The 12,020-nt window shown below is 39.4% G+C and overlaps 1 non-coding gene across 1 annotated transcript; it reads right to left on the bottom strand.

Moving 5' to 3' along the window:
- Positions 1 to 483: 483 nt before the first annotated feature.
- On the bottom strand, positions 484 to 589 carry LOC128293588 (small nucleolar RNA R71). Its single transcript, XR_008283769.1, has one exon. It is a non-coding gene; the product is annotated as a small nucleolar RNA R71 (small nucleolar RNA).
- Positions 590 to 12,020: the final 11,431 nt, after the last annotated feature.

Consider the following 12,020-nt stretch of genomic DNA (forward strand, 5'->3'; position numbering starts at 1 on the left):
TAAGATACACAGAGAACAAGCAAGAGGATGATACTTCAACAACAACCGAGGAGATGGTTGAAAACCAAGAAAATTTGCTACCTCCTGCAATTGCTGTTAATCAGAATCCTGCTCCTCGTACTATGTATGATTATGCTAAACCTACTTTAACAGGAACTGAGTCAAGTATAGTTAGGCCTGCTATTGCTGCGAATAATTTTGAACTAAAACCTGCCACTATTCAAATGATATAGCAATTTGTTCAGTTTGATGGTTTGCAATATGAGGATCCAAACACTCACTTGGCAAATTTCCTGGAATTCTGCGATACATTTAAAATTAATGGTATTTCTGACGATGCCATTTATCTTCGGTTATTCCCTTTTTCATTAAGGAACAAAGCTAAATAGTGGTTGAACTCGCTACCACGAGGGTCAATTACTACTTGGGAACAAATGATTGAAAAATTTCTATTAAAATATTTTTCACCGGCTAAAACAGTCAAATTACGTAATGATATCTCTTCGTTTGTGCAGATGGACTTAGAAACTCTTTACGATGCATGTGAGAGATACAAGGACCTACTGCGAAGGTGTCCTCACCATGGATTACCCCTATGGTTGCAAGTTCAAACATTCTACAATGGTGTGAATCCCTCGACAAGGCAAATGATTGATGCAGCAGCCGGAAGAACCATCAACAACAAAACACCTGAAGAGGCTTACGAATTTATTCAAGAGATGTCACTGAATAACTATCAGTGGCAAGTCATGAGGACTAAGCCAACTAAAATAGCAGGTGTTTATAACATCGATTCGGTTACTATGCTGTCAAACCAGGTAGAACTTCTAAATAAAAAGATTGATGGTTTACTTGGGTCTACTCAGGTACATCCAGTAATGAGGTGTGAGACGAATGGAGGAGGAGTATGCACAGAGTATCAGCCCCTCAACCCTAGCATCGAGGAGGAATAAGTCCAATATATGGGTAACAATAACTCTAGATCCCAAAATAACCCATATAGTAACACTTATAATGCAGGTTAGAGGAACCATCCCAATTTCTCGTGGGGCGGTCAAAGAAATCAAAGACCACAACATCCTTCGGGTTTTCAACAACCACCCTATCAATAGGAAAAGAAACTGAACCTTGAAGAGATACTATCTAAATTTATCTTGGTGTCCGAAACTCGTTTCCAGAACACCGAGATAGCACTTAAAAGTCAACAAGCGTCGATCCAAGGGCTCAAAACTCAGGTAGGCCAGCTGTCCAAACTAATCTCTGAACGACCACAAGGTAGCTTTCCAAGTAATACTGAACCAACCCAAGGGAGCAGCTCAACGTGATTAATGTTTAAGATGAAGAAGGAATCGTTGAGCCTGAGCCAGAACCGAGACAACAAACTGTGGTGAGCAGAGATCAAGGTGAGGTACGTCATGATAAAAACAATTCAGTGAATGTCGAATATAAACCTCGTGTGCGATACCCCAACGCGACAAGGAAAGACCGCTCAGATGAATAATTTGGTAAATTCCTTAAACTCTTAAAAAAATTATACATTAACTTACCGTTTATTGAAGCTCTATCACAGATGCCAAACGCAATGAAATTTTTAGATGAGCTTTTAGCAAATAAGTGAAAGTTGGACGATGCGTCACATGTGGAGCTAAATGCAGTTTGCTCACCTATTCTCCAGAATAAATTACCCAACAAACTAAAAGATCCAAGGAGTTTTACGATTCCTTCTTAATTGGTAGTTTAAATGTTAATAATGCATTAGCTGATTTAGGGGCTAGTATTAACGTCATGCCCTACAAAATGTTCAAAAAATTAGGTCTTGGGAAACTCCAACAGACTAGGATGAGTATTCAATTAGCCGATAGATCTGTTAAATATCCTAGGGGTATTATAGAAGACGTACTTGTGAAAGTAGATAAATTCATATTTCCTATTGACTTTGTTGTGCTTAACATGGACGAAGATGTGGAAGTGCCTTTAATTTTAAGGCGCCCATTTTTAACCACTGCTAGGGCTGTAATCGATGTGGGTGACGGTAAATTGGTACTTAGAGTAGGTGACAAGGAGATTATCTTTAAAATTTATGATCCTATGAGATTTTCTAGGGAACAGGATAATTCATGTTATTTTATTGACTCTATTGATCATACTACTCAAGACTCTTTTCAGGAATACAGAAGGACATGACGAAACTATATCTAGCTCAAGAAGAGGAGACAGAAGATGAACCTAACGAGCATTCTTTAAGACAAGTAGAATATGAGGGCATTAAGATAAATGAGGAATTTAAGCCAAAACCCTCTATTGAAGAGCCTCCCAAACTAGAACTTAAACAATTACCAAACCACTTGGAATACGCATTCCTTGGAAATAATTCTACATTACCAGTTATTTTTGCTTCTAACTTGCAACCCAATGAGAAAGAGGAATTAATCCAAGTATTAACATAAAAAGGCCATAGCGGGCAAAATTTCTGACATTAAAGGAATCATCCCTTCTTTTTGCACCCACAAAATTTTGATGGAAGATGAATACAAACCGTGTGTGCAAGCTCAAAGACGACTGAACCCCAACATGAAGGAGGTTGTTAAAGCCGAGGTAATTAAACTTCTAGATGTTGGAATTATTTATCCTATTTTTGACAGTTCTTGGGTAAGTCCAGTGCAGGTTGTCCCTAAGAAAGGAGGTATGACGGTTGTGACCAACGAGAAGAATGAATTAATCCCAACAAGGACAGTCACAGGATGGAGAGTTTACATTGACTACAGGAAACTGAATGGTGCCACAAGAAAAGATCACTTCCCCTTGCCATTCATTGACCAAATGTTGGAAAGATTATCCGGGCACATGTATTACTGCTTTCTAGACGGATTATCTGGCTACTTCCAAATCCCAATAGCTCCTGAAGATCAAGAAAAGACGACATTCACATGCCCATATGGTACGTTCGCTTATCGTAGAATGCCTTTTGGATTATGTAATGCTTCTGCCACTTTTCAGTGTTGTATGATGGCCATCTTTGATGAACTTGTGGAAGATATCATGGAAGTATTTATGGATGATTTCTCGGTATTCGGTAACTCTTTCCATCCCTGCCTTAAAATTTTAAAACGAGTTTTAATAAGATGTGAGGAAACAAACCTTGTGCTTAACTAGGAGAAATGTCACTTCATGGTTCAAGAAGGTATTGTATTAGGGCATAAAATTTCTAGTAAAGGGATTGAGGTGGACAAATCTAAAATAGAAACAATCGAAAAATTACCCCCTCCTAGTTCAGTTAAGGCTATTAGAAGCTTTTTAGGACATGCTGGTTTTTATAGAAGATTTATTAAAGATTTTTCTAAAATAGCTAAGCCTTTGACTAAATTTCTAGAATAAGATATACCTTTTAATTTCAATTAGGAGTGCTTAGAAGCATTTAATACTTTAAAGGATAAATTAATTAATGCTCCAATTATAATTGCACCTGATTGGAACTTACCATTTGAATTAATGTGTGATGCGAGTGACTTTGCAGTAGGTGCAGTATTGGGACAGCGAAGAGACAAGCATTTTCAACCTATCTATTATGCTAGCAAAACTTTGACAGTTGTACAAGAGAATTATACTACTATGGAAAAAGGATTGCTAGCTGTGGTTTTTGCATTTGATAAATTCTGATCATATCTCATATTGTCTAAAGTCATTATTTACACTGACCATTCCGCCCTTCGCTACCTTTTAACTAAAAATGATGTAAAAACTCGACTCATTCGATGGATTCTCCTATTGCAGGAATTTGACTTGGAAATTCAGGATAAGAAAGGAGCTGAAAATCTCGCGGCTGATCGTCTGTCCAGGCTTGAGAACTCCAATACCAAGGAACTAGATGAAGTTGAAATAAATGAGTCGTTTCCTGAAGAATAATTTTTCGCTATATCTGACTCTCAGGTACCTTGGTTTGCAGACATCGCGAATTTTTTAACCGCTAGCATTATCCCAAAAGGGTTAACACATTCTTTAATGATGTGAAAAAATACTTTTGGGACGACCCCTTTCTTTTTCGTAGATGTGCAGATCAAGTCATTAGAAGATGCGTTACAAGATCTGAAACATCAAAAATACTGGAACATTGCCACTCAGGGCCAACACTATAGTGGAACTAAGACCGCACATAAAATACTTGAATCAGGTTTTTACTGGCCCTTGTTATTCAAAGATGCTAACAGGTATGTTACTTCATGTGACAAATGCCAATGGACAGGTAACATATCTAAACGTGATGAAATGCCTCAAAACTATATGCTTTCATGTGAAATATTTGACGTTTGGGGTATCGATTTCATGGGCCCATTCCCCAGTTCATTTGGGAATAAATACATCTTTGTAGCAGTTGATTATATGTCCAAATGGGTGGAAGCCCAAGCTTTGCCTACTAATGATGTTAGAGTGGTAGTGCATTTCCTTAAGAAACTCTTCTCGAGGTTCAAAACACCTAGAGCAATTATCAGTGACAGGGGCACTCATTTTTGTAATACCCAATTTGAAAAAACTCTTAGGAAATACGGAGTTCATCATAGAACAACCACCCCATACCATCCACAAACTAATAGACAAGTTGAAGTGGCAAATCGAGAAATCAAACGGATCCTTGAAAAAACAATAGAATCAAATAGAAAAGATTGGGTAATGAAAGTAGATGATGCCTTATGGGCTTACAGACCTGCTTTTAAGACCCCTATAGGGCATCACCTTACAGACTTGTTTATGGAGAAAGTTTTCATCTACCATTCGAACTAGAGCATAAAGCTTTTTGGGTTATTAAATTTCTAAACCTTGATCCCGAACTTGTAGGAAAAATAAGTTGATCCAGCTAAACGAGCTTGATGAGTGGCGAACCAATGCATACAAAAAATCATGCCTATACAAGGAAGCAACAAAGCGGCGCCACGACACTTGTTTAAAGCAACAAAAACAATTTGAAGTTGGAGATCTTGTCCTGCTATACAACTCAAGACTCAAATTGTTTCCTGGGAAACTTAAATCAAGATGGTCAGGACCTTTGGTAATTCAATCTATTCTTCCATATGGCACAATAGACGTAAGTCACCCATCACACGGTACTTTCAAAGTAAATGGACATCGTCTCAAACTTTATAATGGTGAGAATTTTAAAGACGAAGGAGAGGAGCTATGACTCCATAAACCACCCTGAATAAACTAATAAGGTAACAGTCGAGCTTAGACTATAAATAAGCGCTTCTCGGGAGGCAACCCGAGTACTAACGGTTTTAAATTATTTAAATTTCAATTTTTTAAACATCTAGGTCACTAACAGAGTTTTTGAGAACAGGTTTCCAACTCCGCACGGCTGATCACACGGCCGTGCTTCAGGCCGTGTGGCAACCACAGACATAAACACGGCCATGCATTATGGCCGTGCGAAAATAGAGTAAAAGTTATCTTTCCCAACACGTGATGCGATAAGTGGCCACGGGCATGCGACCTAGCCGTGGTCAAATCTACCAAATGAACACGGATGTGCGATATGCCCGTGTCTAGCACCCATGGACGACATTGTCAAAATAACATTGGCGGGCGCAGAGTTACACGACCGTGGGAGAAGCGAACCACATCACACACGGTCGTGTAACATGATCATTGAGCCAAATGACCTAGACAAACGGGCGTGCCCGAAGGTCGTGTGATGACATGTCACTTCATGACAAACACAGGGGGGGACACGATCCACACGGACGTGTGAACTGGTCGTGCCACTTGAAAAAAATTAGATTATCTATTTTATTTTATTTTTCTTTTATTAATTTTTGAAGATTCTTTTGTTTTTAAAATGGCTTATCTTTATGATTACTATCAAATTATTCCCCCAATTCTCCTTTTGTCCTTCAGAATCATGTTTGTCCTCCAGCTGTATTTCCAGCAACTCGCTCTCGCTAATCTAGGAATTTCATCCATTCTTAACTTAGGAAGTTTCACTTTTCTCCCTATCTTATTTTTATATTCTTATATCTATCTTTGTACATTGAGGGCAATGTACATCTTAAGTGTGGGAGGTATTCATTTCATTGTCAGAAAAAATCCCTGAATGACTGTTTTGTTCTCTTGAAAAGCTCTCATATCATATTTAGGATAAATTTTGATTGATTTATGATTTTGATTGATATATCTTGAATTAAAACATAAGCATTTATGCATTGATTGTTTAAACCTTAAGACATTAGAGAATCAAGCATGATAAGTTGATTTTTAAGAATTTCAAATTTTAGGTTGTTTCCCCAAAGTTTAGGTATTACTTTGAGTTGGAATTCACAAGTTTTAAACATCAAAAAGCCATAATTTTTGTGAGATTTTTCAGCCTTTTGAGCATCTATTAATTCTTTCATGCTCACTTTTATTATTGCTTTTAGCGTCAGTATTGAACTGTTATTCTAGAACTTGCTTGATTATGCATGTCAAGACCACACTATTTGATTTAATATGTCAAAATGAGAAAGGCACTTATGATTAACCCACTCATGCCAGGAAAAGCCTACCTCCATGATTAACCCTTAGTTAACCCCGTTGAGCTAACAAGGCATTTCTTGTATTACCCTTAATATTAACCCTTAACCCATTATTGTTGAAATCTCCTAAATTAATTTGATCCCCATTTTTGTCGAGATTTGAATTGAAATAGTTGATTAACTATAATTTATTCTACTTTTTAATTTAACTTGTTCTTCAAAAAAAACATGTATACATATTAGTAGCAGTAATCTTCTGAGCTAAAGAAGTTAAATTCCTTATTCTGAGAAAAGCTCTATTGTACGCAATTGATGACTAGCTATTTTTCTAGTTAAGCAATTTTCCAATTCAACCTCGATTCTAACCTTTTCTTTTAGCTTGAGACCACACCCCCTAACCAGGCCTCGTTATAACCCTCTAAAGACCTTTTGATTGATGTTTTATCCAAGTGGTGGAGATTTGATTTTCATGCAAGCCTATGGTAATGACTTTTCATTATGGACTATTGAGTGCTTCATTTATTGCCTTTAAACACCTCGAGTGTAACATCGTGATTTTCGGGTTCTTTACGATTCTTGATATTTTAAGTAAGTTTCTAAAATTTGGTATGTGATTATGGAATTCATAATTTGGGTATGTAAATGGGCTTATGGAAGGCCCATGAGTTGGCGTAACATGCATCACAAAAGGATCTGTAGTAAAGTGGTGCCCTTATATAAAGTTGTGGGTAACATGCATCACAAAAGGATCTGTAGTAAAGTGGCAAGGGTGACGCCACTAAGTTCCTAAAAAGGTGGCGTGTGGAGCATAAGAGAAGACCTGGGATCGATTCCCTGTGTTGGCAAATAGGAGTATTTATTTTTATGTGCAGGAAGGGTAAGTGTTGGAACCTAAATGGATTCTGTAAGAGGAGAGTTGGATCAAATCAAATGCATAGATTAAGGAGGGATAAGGGGAGAGATTTTAGGGATTTGAGAGGGGGATAGTGTTAACCGATTTGAGGGGATTAGGGAGGGAATTTTGGCAGAGGGGTTTTAGGTGGGGATTTTCGGCTTTAGAGGCTAGGTTGTGCCATTTTCTCCTTTGGTGTGTAGCTTTTTTCTCTTTTTTCTTTTCCAGCCGAATTTACCTCCCTCCCATTCAACTTTTCTTCCTTCTCCTTCTTTCAAACTAGCCCACTATTCCCTCCATTCACCCATTGTTTCTTTCCTTTATCTCTACTTCTGCCGAAATACAGTAAACGCCGAAATCAGTGAAGACAGGGGGTACCGAATCTTTGTGACCAGCAACCTTTTCTTTCCTTTTCAATTGTTGGCATTCAATTCCTTTACCTTTTAGGTATCCGGATTCAAGAGGAGAAAGACTGTGGTAAGTGCTCGAACTCTAAACAATTCCTAGAGTAACTTTTGGCCAAAAGCCAAAACCCCTCTAGTTTAGAGAGGTGGCCGAATATGGGTATAGGCCTTATGGGGTCTTCTTTTAATATTTTTGTGGTTTATTTAGTGGAGGAGCAGCAAGGTGTAGTGTCGACTTGGAGTAGCTTGGATCACCGGAGTGGCTAGACCTAGTCATCAATCACGGCAAAGGTAAGATTCCTAAGGCCATTATGGATGGTGGCCGAATGTGTAATTATTAGTACTAAATGATTTTTGGGTTCGGTTCAATTATGGGAAGCTGATTAGTAACGATGGATTATAGGAGAAATCGTGTAGGAGATCTCGTCGAGGAATATCGCCAAACAGGTGTGTAACGAACCCTCTTTCATAAGCTTAAAGCGATAAATGCCGAAAAGCCGAAATGCCGAAATTCTGGCATTTCGAGGACTTGTGAGCAAGCGAATGCTTACTAGTGAGTTAGAATCGATGAGATGATGATCGGGAACAATGGAATGGTAAGAACGTGATTTTTTGGTATTCACGATAAGTTGGGCCTCGAGGGGCTGCAATAGGGCCCAATAGGCTTTCAGGCCCACTTGGGTAAAATTGGTAGAAAATGGGAATCTGTTAAATTGCATGTTAAGACTATTATCTTTATTATGGATATGGGCTAAATGGGCCTAGATGACAAAATCGGCTAAGTAGGGCCCATTAGGGTTTTAGGCCCAATAACTCGATTTCGCTAAAAATAGGCCAGAATCACTGTTTGCACCCATGAATTGTTAGTAATCGTTAATGAGCATGGAAACCCTAATTTTTGGTAAGATTACAAGATTACCCTTATAACATGAAAATGACCGTTTTGCCCTTAGGTAAAAATGACCATTATACCCCTAGGGGTTATGTATGAATTTAATACATGGGATTTTGATAAACATGGTATGTATGATATGCACATGACATGTATGATATTCACATGATATGTATGATATGCACATGATGTAATCATAAATGCATTGGGTTGGGTTTTTATGTGGATGGAGGAAGTGAAAAAGGGCTTATGCCCCAGTTATTAAAGGGCTTATGCCCCAGTTATTAAAGGGCTTATGCCCTAGTTATTAAAAGGGCTTTTGCCCCAGTTACTCAAAGAGGCTAGGCCTCCAGTTATATGATAAAGCAGCTATGCTGCTAGTGGAGAGTTATGGCGGGGTGGGTTGAGTTAATCCCCACATGGTGTGTTGGTTGGTACGGGTGGAGAGTAGCGGATGGTGGGTTAAGTAGTCTCCCCAAATGGGCTTGCATTCTCTCATTGACATTACATGTGATATTGAAATGGGCCTATGGGCCATACCGTTTACAGTAAAGGCTTCGGCCCAAAAATATGAAATATGAAAGGGCTTCGGCCCAGTGTTATGAAATATGAAATATGAAAAGGGCTACGGCCCAGTACATGTTGAGATTGGATTTGGGCTTAGGCCTAACAGGCTGTTATTGTTTTGGGCTCTAAAAGGGGCTTGCTGTACACTGAGTTTCCAAACTCACCCCCTTTCCTTAACCTTGCAGGTGAGCCTTGATGTGGGGACTTGGGCCGGAGGGGATTTAAAGTAACCACGGTGATTGTCTTTGGACTTTTAAATAATTGTTGGTTTTCATTAAATTTCCTTTAATTATTATTTATTTTTGGGTTGTAAGAAGTCCATTTTAACTTTCTTTTTATTTCTTTTCGGGATTATTTTAATTTTAATAACTTTAAACCTGGTTGATAATTATTCAAATGGGCTAGACTTAAGACGTGTTTTCAAAGCGATACTTGTTTTCAAAATATCTTAACGCCACGATTAATCGATTTATCAAAGACGTCCATTTAAACAAATTTAAACTCGATATAACAAAGTGTGGCTATGGTTATGGGCATGTCTAGGATTGGATCCAATCAAAGAGCTTGGTACTTAAGCAGCCTTCATGGCTCACCTCCTCTGTCTCGGATACCTACCTGGTGCCCAGCTTCCATACACTTTGTTAACTCAACAAAATATATGGTTTTTAAAACACTAAAACAGAACGTGGGTTTTCAACTCCAACGTGGCACGTCAGATTCGGCCATAACGTTTGGGCCGGGTTTGGGGTGTTACATTTAGTGGTATCGGCTGTGGATCAGGTCTAAAAAGTTTTTGAAAATTTAGGCCTAAGAAGGTTATTTTTGGAAATGGTTTTTGAAAAGTTCATTTTGAAGATGTTTTGCAGAGCATATATGTTAAAATGGTCCAATTTTTTCTGTTTTAAATCAAGAGTTTCAAAATAAAGGGACGTTTTCAAATCAAATTTTTTAAATTTTTATTTTCGGCGATCAAAAACATGGTGTTCAAGTTTTGGATTGGAGAAAAAAGTGGCGCACTAAATCCCCGACACCAAGTCTGTAAGTATATTTTCTTTACGATAATGATATGATATTATGAATAGTACTGAGACTCTACTATGATACTATAGATAGGGGAAAACTGTGAAACTGTAGAAATGAGACTGTAGCTAGACTACGACGATACGAAAACAATTCTTGAACTGCTACATATCCATAAGACATTTTCTTAATAAACAGTGGAACAGTATACTAATTTCATAAAATTCGTAAATCAAATAAGTCGATATGAGTACAAGAGGAGTTCGTGGACGAGGCCGCGGACGTGGTCACGGAAGGGTGCAAGCTGAATCTTCATCCTCAGGGCATAGGCCAGCTGAGGAGCCATCTGTGCCACAAGCAACGGAGACTGTGTCTTATGATCGGGCTGCGGGGGATGATGCTTTGTCCCAAGCCATGTTAAGGGTTTTAGAAAGAGTTGCTGGAGCTAGTACTGGGACAATGAATAGGGGGTCTATATCGGAGCAACTCCGGGCCAACGGAGCAGAAGTATTTAGGGGTGTATCTGGAGTAGCCCCAAATGTGGTAGAATATTGGCTAGAGGCAACAGAATGGATCATGGACGATCTAGACTACTCAGTGGAGCAAAAACTGCAAGGAGCTGTGTCGCTGCTACGTGACGAGGCATACCGATGGTGGATCACCGTAAGGGAGAGTACCCCAAGGAGCAAGTAACCTGGGAATTGTTCAAAACTACTTTTAAAGGGAGGAATGTTGGAGCAAGCTATGTGGATGCTCGTCGGAAGGAATTCTTGAATCTGACTCAGGGTGATAAGACTGTAGCAGAGTATGAGGTAGAATTTTTTAGGCTGAGTCGATATGCTAGTGGGATAGTGGCAACTGAATATGAGCACAGTGTCCGATTTGAGGATGGTCTCCGCGATGAGCTTAGGATATTGATAGCTCCACAGAGGGAGCGTGGTTGTGCTGCATTGGTAGAAAAGGCTAAGATAGCCGAGGAGGTGAAGCTGATCGAGCGATGTAATCGTGAGAAGGATCAACCTGATTCAAGAGGATTTTAGACCTTCAAGTGCCACGAATCAAAATGTTAAAAGAGCAAGGATGGAGGAACTGATTCGAGCAGTTCCAGTAAATACTTATAAACCGCAGGCTTGCAGAGACTGTGGTAAGGTGCATATGGGGGAGTGCTAGAAACGAACTGGAGCATGTTTTCGATGTAGGTCTAGGGAGCATAAGTTCAGAGAGTGTCCTCGGAGGACAGCTCAGGAGCTAGCTAGAGAGCAAAGGGATGTCCAACCACGGCGAGGAGGACCACTACCATAGAGGGGTCGTGGGCAAGGTAGAGGTGGCAATGGTAATGGACGAGGACGTGGGGCACCTGGCAGAGGTGCTTGGATAGGTCAAGCCCGACAATGGCGTTGGTTTATCTTTGCGACATCGTAGGGAGGGTGACGCCTCGATGTTATAACTGGTACGTTCTTCATTCATAGCATGCCTTACACTGCTTTGATTGATGTGGGTTCCACTCACTCGTATGTTGCTTGTGATGTATCCGGGGCTTTGGGTGTGCTTCCTGAGGAGACTGTGAGTGGGGTATCGGTGATAAGCCCATTGGGACATTCGATTAAGGTAGATAAACTTTTAGGCGATCAGTTTAGTGACACAAGATAAAATTTTTGAAGGAGATTTGATGAAGCGCCATTTGGGGATTTTGATCTTATCTTGGGAATGGACTGGTTAACTAAGCACAAGGTGACGTTGGATTG

This window comes from Gossypium arboreum, chromosome 5, assembly GCF_025698485.1.
Source record: "Gossypium arboreum isolate Shixiya-1 chromosome 5, ASM2569848v2, whole genome shotgun sequence".
NCBI lineage: Eukaryota > Viridiplantae > Streptophyta > Magnoliopsida > Malvales > Malvaceae > Gossypium > Gossypium arboreum.